We start from the raw sequence: 10,299 nt of genomic DNA on the forward strand, positions 1-10,299 counted from the left end.
AAGGAACGATCTTAGAAATGTGAAACTACTAAGAGTTAATCCACCTGAGAGTTTGCATTCCAGTCAATTTATTGCTAGTCTTCCATAAGGAAAAAAACTATCTGCCCATTTTACTGGTACCTGGTACCTCTGTTTGTGCAGCCCTCAGTGTGAGGAGTCAGGTGGGACTGGGTGGTGGCACTGTGGCCCATGTGGGAGACTCTGCCTAATATTCATTAAACTGGATTTTACCAAAGAGCAGCACACACAGAGCTGGCAGCAGATCTGTGTAGGCTTTATGCCTTCCTAGATCAAGGACATTTTCCCAGACTGGTAAGCAATGACACTCTCTCTGTGCTTCGCTGAACACATCTGGGTGTAGAGCTGTTAAGCAAATGCCCTTTGACTCAGGATGGGGAATGGTAAGTAGCTCTCTCTGTGTTTACCAAACAGCATACTATGTAAGACCACTAATAAATAATCAGCAGAGAGTATGCATTTATTTCATAGCAGGACTTCAATTAAATTGGTCTCCAATCTGAAAGAAAATATGAAAAGCAAACAGATGAGAATAAAAACAGCTCTAGCATGAGTCTCCTGCTCCCACAGGCACAAAGATGGGAGATATGAAGAAAAATTCATTGCTACTCCCATCCACTTGGGAATGTTTCACTCATCCAGAGAACCCAGGAGGTGTCTAATTGACTCTACTTTTTTAGCAAATGGATAATTGATGAGTTGTTTATAAATGACATTCTCATGGTTGGTTGGAATGTCAGTGAAGTCTGTCTGAAGTGATGGCTGGAGGCACTGAGGGCTCTGGTCCCCTCACAGAGGAGCTGTGGTAGATAGAGCAGAAATGCATGTGGGCTCCTTAGGGGTGCCTGGGCAGACACGTCATGAGGGGTGGCTTCTTGGGCCAGTTTCACTGTTCTGGCAGGAACAGTTTTTTTCACAGCCAGAACAGAAATCTGCTGAGCATAGACCAGCCAGCTCCTGTGTGCTGACCTGCCTGCCCTGTGGCATCCCCTGGCTGGCTCTGTTGAACTCTCTCACTTCCATCACCAGCATTTTTCACTTCCTTTTCTGCTTTTCTAGCTGCTTATAATTTGTCCTTTTTCAAAGCATTGTTTTTTTATTGCCATTTCCTTTCTGTGCTGCACAAAATTTCCCCATATTGTTTGTGTTTGCCCTTCCATCTGCAGCCTTATTTTGCCTGAAAGGACTGTTGTGAAATCCAGCAGTTTTCATGAATTAAATGAAGCAATGGGAAAGCAAACTGATCCAGGCATCTCAGAGCAATTGCCTGGCTTGCAGCATCGCTTGGGCTTTTCAGTTCACTATGTGCTGGACATTGAGAGAGTCAACTCCCTAGGAGATGGTGCTGGGTTTGGGGATTTGCTGTCCTTGCAGGAGATTCCAACAGGCACATTCTCCCTTCCAGTCTTTTCCTTGGCTGCTGAATTGGGTGGTTCCTTCCTGGTGCTCTCTGCTCAGCCAAGGGGCTCACGACATGGAGAACAGAAATCAATTTGGCTGGGGAATGGGCGCAGAAGAGGCTTTCCAAAGGAAGCAGAAATGCACATGCAGACCCATATTTTCCAGTCCAGGCCTCCAGCAAACAGGACTGTGTCATGTAGAGAACATGTAGGGTTGTCTTCACCAGCAGCTCTGAAAGGCCTCACTTGCCAAGGGTGCACAGATGTCTGTGCCATGCTGGATTAGCAATATTGCTGTCTGAGTTCTATAACTCATCTATCAAACCCATTTATATGAATTGAACTCCAGCCATGGCGCAGTGGAATTAAAGAAAGCAAAACCCACACCTCACCCTTACTTTTGGGCAAGTCATGTAGGATAAAGTAAGTGTGAAAGGCTGAAGGGTATGGATGTCAAGAACTCAGGAAGCAGCCAAAACATACAAAGGCAAAGGGAGAGATAAAATTTAGGGAACTGAGGTGATGCAGAGTGTCTCTGCACAAACACAGTGTGGGAAGGATTTATCCTACCTTTGGAAACGGAAAAGAGTGAAATGCGTGGATATTGCCTCTGTACAGCACTCTTCACCTGAAACTACAGTCCAGAGAGGCTTTTATGTGATTTACTCTGTCCCCAGAATTTCTGATGATTCTAATAGCTGGTCCATATGGTAACTTCCTGAAAACCTCAGATTATCAGTGGAAAAGAAGTTGGCTCAAGTTATTCATGTCAGATGTAGAATTTTTTGATCAGAAAGTAGAATTTTATGTCAGAGAGAACTGTAGCTTCAAATCTGGCATGCAAGTGCTTTGCCCTTTGCTGAAGGGCTAGATCCTGTGAAAGAATATTCATCTGCTTTAATTGTCATGCAGCTGGGTTAAGCATTGCCTCATTATGTTACCATTAGGTGCATTAATATTTTTTGACAAAACTACATTAAACTGTAGATTAATCTTGATGCACTGCGGAGACCATGCTGGCTTTCTCGAGTGCCTGAAAATGTTTTGTGTTTTGATGTGAAAGAAGATGAAAGGAGTGAAAGTCTATTAGACAGATATCCTGTGTGGTGCTGTGACATCTGGTATATCATGTTTTCAGAGAAGGATTTGACATGAAGCATGGTGTGATGGAAAGAATCCATAGTCAGAATAACTCAGGATACAGTAACAATAAGACAAAAGATATACAAATGAAAAGATGCAGGTTCAAGTGACTAAAAATTTTTAATGAAGGATCTTTGATTTGTTGAAAGCCCAAAATCTAGAAGTGTAGGGTGTGGATATCATTAATTTCAGCAGCTGTCTGTTTTCCTGCATCCATACATCTAACATTGAGATGGAAGATCTGTTTCTCTGCAATAATTATGCATACCAGAAATGTTCCCTGTGTTGTAATTTTGGTATGTTGGGATGCCCTTACCAGCTGGATTTTAGCAAACAGAACTGAACAATAAGCTTTTCCTAGGACAGAGCAGCCTGGTTGCAGGGTAGGCCTGGAAATCAGGGAAAGCTCAGCCTTGCAGAAAGTTCAGCTCTGCCTCATAGTTACAGAGATAAATAGCTGAAGTCATATGCAGGAAAGAATTATTATTTTTAAAAGTGTTGATTTGAAGAGAGAGTGCAGATTAGTTGTGAAGTTTTTTATATAACTTCCAGTTAGAAAAAGGTGAGCTTGAGATCAGCCTGATTGCCACCATGGGGGATTTGTGACAGGCTGCCTGAATTCTTGACTCTGAGATGTTTTGTTCCTGGCTCTGCTGTACAAACAGCAGTAACTGAACTTTAAGAGCACTTGCAAATGGGTTTTAGCTCTCTTGACTTAGCCAAGGGAAGCCAACAAAGACTCAGCCTGCATTTTAATCACCATTTCATGAAAGGTGTGCAGCAGCAACTGGGTGGTTTCACAGGAGATGAGGCTGGTATTCCACAGGAATCCATGGTTAGTTCCTTGCTGTCCTATGCAGAGCAGCTCTCCCCTTTCATGCCAAGGACATCAACTGTACCCTCACTTAATCTCTGGTTTAACTAATTATCTAGAAGTATTTTGTTGGCTGTTGTTTAGGGATGTAACTAAATATGGATCCAGCCTCTCTCCTTCATGCAGTGACTGTAATAGTGTCCTTTAAAGTTCAATTTCTGCTTGTCTGGCGAAGTCCTTGTCCTCCGTACCACCTCAGAGCATCGTTTGGGTTTCCTCCTATTATGATTGTGAACCCCAGTTCAGTTGCCTTCAGCATATTATTTACATCATCACTGAGCACTCTGTTCAGCCTGCAGGGAGGGAAATACAAAAATCTCTTCCCATCCTAACATAATTTTTGCTCTATTCCATCTCATAAAAATTTACCCAACCAGCTGGGATCAAGACTAGAATATTTCCAACATCTCTTTCTCCTATCAAGCAAAATCAAAGCTGCTGATCTCTTCAGGGCTGGCTGCTGATTGAAGTGCAATCACTCCTCATCACTGCAACCTGTGGGCGATTCACTTGTGAGGTTTCTCAAATCCGACGGCCAAAGCTGACCACAGGGCAGGGTGGAACAGACCCATGGAGATGAGTATCAGGTGGCTTTGTCCCTCTGGCTCAGGCAGATTAGTGGGAAAACACAAGGAGCAGCTGATGAACTAAGGAAAGAGCTGTGAGGAATTAATATGAGCCTCAGGCAAAGACAGAAATGATGGTTGATGCTGGTGGGCAAGAGATGGAGCATGAAGGAGGGTACTGGGGGTGGAAAGGTAAGTGAGAAACAAGGGTGAAAAGAGAGGGGTGTAACAGGAGCCTCCTTCCTGGGGAGGTGAATGGATCCAGCTCTTTGTAATGTTATTTGCTGTGTATGAATCAGCAGCTACCTGGGGTGCTGCTGGGTTTGCTCCATACCTTTATTTTCAGGTTGGGTTTGAAGTACCCTTGTTTTAGGCAGAAGGACCTTTTCTTGTGAGGCAATAGTTGAAGCAAAATTCCCCAGCTCCAAAAGTGTGGCCTTTCCCTTTGCTACCTTCTGGCATTACCTCAGGACGTGGAGGCAAACCTCTGCAGGGGAATGCTGCACTTGAACTCCAGAACCCTCGGATTTCAGAGGTGAGAGGGGACCTGAAGCCCCTTTCAGAAAGGCAGTGTCCAGTCTTGTGGCAATACAGACCATGTGACGAAATGGGTGGATTTGGTACAGCACTGGGGGCTGGCAGGGTGCAAGGGGGACGCTGCCCAGCTGGCGCTGGAGGGCAGCCTCCTCTGGAGGAGAATTAGCTCCTATTAGAACTAAGCTCCAGCTTAATTATTTTAGCTACACTGGGATAATTTCAATTAGCTCTTCACATCTGATGCTATCTCTCCTGTTCTACTTAGGCAGCATTTGCCCTGAATTTTTTTGCTCTTGTCCTGGAGCTTGCCAGGATTAAAGTCTCGCCTACTCTCTAGGTGTTTTATATTTATGCTGTGCATCTCATTGTTTATCAGATTGTTCAGGATATGAAACAATGTACTGGAAGCAGTTTCTTTTTGATAAAATTGCATCTGTAGTGTGGAGGTTGGGCTCATTTCTTTGCCTCATCTCACCAGCATCAACTCTCAACTGGCTACATCCTCTCAGATTATTACAAACTTTCTTAGGGTCCTGTTGCCCCCTTCCCCCTTGGTACTCCTTTGTCAGCTGCCTACCTGCCATGTCATGTGTGATGGAGCTAATGTGTGGCAATATGTCTTCGTTTGGGAGGAAAAGCGTGCTTTGAAAAGGAAGAAGGTTAAGTAAAGAAAACTTGCTCTGTGAGCTTTGGTGGAAGTGACTTCTTCCCCTGGGGTAAGACATATTTTAAAACTTCACCCAGAAATATTTGTTTCGACTCAGGGATGTCTTGTGCAAGTGATGGACAAAGTAGCTTCCCCTTGAGGAGATCACAGACCCAGAAGGGCCTTGTGGGTGTGTTCTGTATTCAGGAAAGGGGTTGCTGACTCTCCATACACAGGTTTGTGCTAAGGTTAAAATAAAAAAAAAAAACCCAAACCACTATATTTTGTTTCCTTTTTCCACACCATTTATAAATCTGGGATTACTGTATCCTCTCTCTTTATCTTCTTTCTTTACTTCCTTTATTTATTGATTTCAGCTTCTAGGGTGACGCATAATGTTCTTATTTTTCTTTTTTTGTTTGTTTGTTTAGTCATTTTTAATACACATTAACTGTATAACTACAGGATTTAAGCAGCTCTGCCATTCCTGTCCTGCTCCAAGGGCACAGTTGTTACACAGATGGCTGTGACTTCTTTACCCCACAGAAGGGTGTTCTGCAGCAGTGTCTGTTTGGATTTCATCAGGGACAGGAGCTCTGCCCCTGTCAGGCTGGGGACCTCTGCTCACTTGTAGTTATCTTCTGTTGGTTTTAGCCTAACTAATCTCCCAGGAGATTGGAAATGTCAGAGAGATGCGAGAGTGTGATCTGAAAGATTGTCTCTGTTCAATATCAAAGCAAACTTGTGGTTGTCTTGTAATAATTAAAACCAGCTCAGCTAATCGATATGTCTCAGTTTATCTAACTCTTGCTCAAGTTCAGACTTTCTCTTTAATTAAACTTGCTTCAGTGACCTTTTATTCCTTTGCTTGCATCAATAATGCCATCCGTTTGCATATGTTAATGCAATAGGAAGGATGGACTCAAGCCAGATGTATGGAAATCTTGATTAAACAATTTTATGAGGAAAAGACTGATTTGACAGGAAGGTTCATGATGCATTTGCAAGAGAAAGACAGACTCAGCTAGGAGAAACTAGTTTAATTCCTTCAAAGGAACTAGAATGTTGTTGGCAGTGTCCTGGTACAGTGGATTTTCTGGTGAGCTTCCTTGGGGTCTCTACTGGTTTGCTCCACAGCCAGGTGCTCCTTTGTTGTGGAGTCAGCAGGGATCCCCATCACTGTAAATCATGTTCTAGCTGATCTGATATGATTATAGTGAATCACATAGTAGTTTCAGAACCATATGGAAGGTGATCAGATCATCAGTCTGCTCTGACATGTTCCTTTTCTTCTGTTGCTTCTGGGAATTGCCTAGATTTACAGACTGAGAATTTATCATTTTTTAGTTCTTTGCCCTGTGTGAAACTGGATTGATCAGGGAACCCTTTGCTCTGACTGTAGAAAACTTACATGTTAAATGCTTCCATATTAAGAGGCTGAGTAATACAGCTGACATTTTATCTGGCTGTGGATTTGCAGCCTCTGTTGGTTCATGTCATCTGAGATCTCTTGGCATCACGCAGAGACATCCATTTGTCTGTCTCATTTGCTCTCCCTAGTAAACACAGGTTAATCTTTCTCTAATGCACAGATGGAGAATTTCTAATGGAAATAAGTCTGTGTCATGGAAGCTAGCACAAAAATCCCATTTCTGCATCCTGACCCAGGTCAGAAAATCTTAATAAAGCTGACGGGGTTTTGGGCAGGGCTTAGAGCCAGCCCAGTGCTTGATTGTGCCCTTATCTGGTAGGCAAGTTCATCACCTTGTGATTCATCTCAAAATGGGGAAAACAGCTGAACTTTTAAACCACAAGAGGGTGGGCAGCTTTGAATTGTTTAAAATCACTGTTGCATAGACAGCATGTGAAGTACAGTTAATTAGTAAGCAATTAGTTAATTGTCCCTTATAAACAGCAGGGACTCTGGCATTGACCAGTGACCCATTAGCATTCCTGTCTTTCCCAGAGCATCCCCACCTCCCAAAAGCAAAAGCATTTCCCTTTTTGTAGAGTTCAGCAAAATGCTCCTCTGTAAGAGTTTAGCAATGTTTCTGATATATTTGACAGAATAAGAGACCTCGACGTTCCCACCTATAGAAAATCATTTCCAGGTAATGCTGGCAGATATAAATAGGACACAGAGCAGTTCCCAGGGGATCTCATGCCACAACTAAATATTTTTGAGCCCTAAAGAATCTTCATTCAGCCAGAAAGAGCACTGCATGCTCTCGAGGTAGCATCTGTTTCCCCTGAGACAGCACAGGCTGTGATCATCCCTGTTCCTGGTCGGAGCAGCCTCCTTCACACTGCTGTGCCAAGGGTTCACCTCACACCCAGGCTCTGTGTCAGCAAATAAACCTGTGGGTGCAGGTTTGCTCATTCCCTGACAGGCTGAACAGGCACAGCGGGGTAACCACATGCACCAAGGGTGTGAGCAGATCTTGGAGCAGCAGAGGCTCTGGCCATCTGGGGTTGTGGTTTGACAGCAGCAAAGTCATCCTCTGTTTGCAGCTCTGCACCAACCAATGTCTTGTGCCATTGAGGCGAGATGAAATTCAGGGCTGCTCTGTTCTGCTTTCAGCTCTTTGAAATGAAGCCTGAAGGGTGAAAGCCAAATGAAGCAAAGGCAAACAAAATATTTTGTGTCAATATTTTGGTAAGCTCCTTGGAGGCTCGGAGCAGCATCTCCCATATCCCTAGATAATGGGGCCCTGAGCAATTACAGTGTGGGCACAAGCTGAAAACTGCACTGGGTTAGCTCAGCTGAAATATAAAAAAAAAAGGAAAGATTGGTATGGCTACTCTGAAAGCAAAAAGGAGGTTTAATTTTGCATCAGTTTGGGCTGAGCTGTTACTCCCTGCTGATGTTATCTTGCCTGCATAAATATCAACATACAGAAGCTGGTGTTTGGGGGGAAAGCTGTGAACCTTTTCTTGAGACTCCCCTGTGATGGCAGTAGGGGAAGCAAAAATATAATCTGCTGGAGTGATTCTGCTTGATCTTGTATGTCTCCTGAATTTTTGCTCATGTAGGTCTGTAACTGTAGATACAGAGCACAGAGGATGCCTGCACAGCTTGGAGCAAAAGCCTTTTTACTGCCGAAGGGAGCAGACTGGGGATCACAGTTATTTGGTTGTGTGTGGGAGCAGATGAAATGCAAAAACAATGGCATGTGGAAAGGCAGGTAATGGCCCTGTGGAATGAGCTGGATATCGACTGTTGGAAGGAAATAATTACTGGGCTTCCCATTCGCATGAAATATCTTCTTTTTTTTATGTCTCCCAGTTGGGGGGTTGGTAAAGCCACGGATTGTGTTTAGCAAAATTTTATGCTCCTTCCCTGGGTCTCTTTTCATTCTCTACCTCCCCTTTTTGACACTAAAATTATAGCAGAGTAGGATCTTTTATGTTATTGAATAGGAAAGCTGTAATTAACTGGTCCATCATGATTACTTTTTATACCTGAGATCATTATAGGTAAGGCAAAGTCACAGCTGCTCTTATGATATGCTGCCATGTTACTGAGTGCATAGATACATTCTGAACATTTCCCTATGAGAGTGCCAGTTTAACTGAAAGTTCCTGCAGCCGTAGGCTGCCTTCTAAGCAAGAAGCTTCTATGCATGCAGATAGATAGATATAGATATATAACCCAAATTCTGCAAGACTACATCACTAGTTTGGTATTATAGGGGGTTTTTGTTTTTGTTTTTGTTTTGGATCAATACCTCTTCACTGTGGATCATCACGAAAATTTTTTGGTGCAGTATCATTTCTGCTAATTACAGACTTAAAAAAATAAAATTCATTTGTGTTACTACAGAGTTAAGTGCCCTCTGGTTAGAAGAGAGTCTTGACATTGCTGTTCAGTAAAGGCTGTTAGGATTTATTAAGTCATGCAAAACAAACAAGCAAGAATAAATGGAGTAAATGAAAGAAAAAGTCTAAAAACCCTGTCCACTCCTACAAGAAGCAGGAGAACTCATAGAGTTTGTAGTTAATTTTAGAAGATGGCAGTTCTGTGATCTTTATTATGATCCCTGGAGCTCTTGTGTATTTGTTTTTCAGCTGCTCCCTTAAAAAAATAATGAAAAAAGAGCCTACCTCCCAAGAGCACCAGTTTCTCTCTTTGGCTCAGGGCTATATTTCACCAGATTTTGGTGTGGGCAGGCACCAGACGTAGACGTTCCCATCCTGCTCTTCTCATCCCCTCCTTGCTTGTAGGGATCAGAGGAAAAATTGTAAGGAAACATCTGTAGTTGGATGACAGCTGGTCAGAAGATGTGCAGCAGAATTCTGTTAGAAAATGTCTAAATATCCAGCCATGGCTGGACACAGTGGGCACTTACTGAACACCAAGCTGACATGGCTGTGTTTCCTTTGAGGCTCTGGATATGTGAGAGGGGGCGAGGCAGGACAGAACTGTGCAAATAGTGGAAGAAGACCAGAAAAATAATTTTCTTGCATGAAGTGACCCCTCTTACAGCTCTCTGGGGCTGATGACCCTGTGTGGCTGCCCCAGGTCTTGCACATCAAAGAGCAGTTTGTAGCCTACATGCAATTTTTGCCTTTCTCCCTGCTCAGTGTTTCAGTTACACTGGTGTGAGGAAGAACATCTTAAAGGAGAAACAGAGAGGGGTTTTCTGCAGGGAAGGAAGGGAGGTGGTTGCCCTGCATATTTGATAAACTCAAGGATGCAGCAGGTTGGATGTCTGCGTGTGTTTACAGGGCAGCAGGGGCAGGATCAGCAAGGGTTCAGCAGTGCACCAGGATGGGCACCACCAAGGTTCTCAGTATTGGCCATTAAATGTTAACTAGGTCATAAAAATGTCTGTGGGTTGGCCATAATTAGTCTCCTGATGAGCTGCTATTTTAGTCCCCTCTCCATTGGCTTCACAAAGGCTGTGTTTATGAACATGTGTCAGGGTTAGCAATCATTTTGTTCTGAGTGATGGCAATGGCTGTGGGCTGTGAAATGGTTCTTCAGTTTTTCAGGGGTTGTTTTGGTCATTTTCCTGTCTTTTGGCTTGATGTGATGGTGTGCAGGATGGCTTGGGTTGCACACAATTACGCTGCTCCTGTTGGAGCTAGACAGCACTAGGATAATAGTCAGAT

This window comes from Pipra filicauda, unplaced genomic scaffold (assembly GCF_003945595.2).
Source record: "Pipra filicauda isolate LSUMZ 115617 unplaced genomic scaffold, ASM394559v2 scaffold58_size5111680_pilon, whole genome shotgun sequence".
Taxonomy (NCBI): Eukaryota; Metazoa; Chordata; class Aves; order Passeriformes; family Pipridae; genus Pipra; species Pipra filicauda.